Source organism: Anopheles gambiae, assembly GCF_943734735.2.
Source record: "Anopheles gambiae chromosome X unlocalized genomic scaffold, idAnoGambNW_F1_1 X_unloc_2, whole genome shotgun sequence".
NCBI lineage: Eukaryota > Metazoa > Arthropoda > Insecta > Diptera > Culicidae > Anopheles > Anopheles gambiae.
Window position 1 is genome coordinate 127,195 of NW_026902626.1, and position 306 is coordinate 127,500.

Genomic DNA, 306 nt, shown 5'->3' on the forward strand with positions numbered 1-306 from the left:
ACTTGTGCCACAATGGATTCACGTCGTCCCCAGACTGCCAGTTGTGCGTCGGCGTCCCAGAGACGGCGGAGCACGCCTTCTTCGAGTGCCCACGCTTTGCGGCAGTTCGACAGGAGCTACTCGGCGAGGGAGGTCCGGACCCTGTCTGTCCGGACACCCTCCAGCGGCACTTGTTGCGCGACGCCGATAGCTGGAGTCGTATTTGCGAAGCCGCGAAGCGAATAACGGCCCAACTGCAGCGAGCGTGGGACGAGGAGCGGGCAGCATTGGCTGTTAACGTCATCGAGCGTCAGGACGAAGACGCAG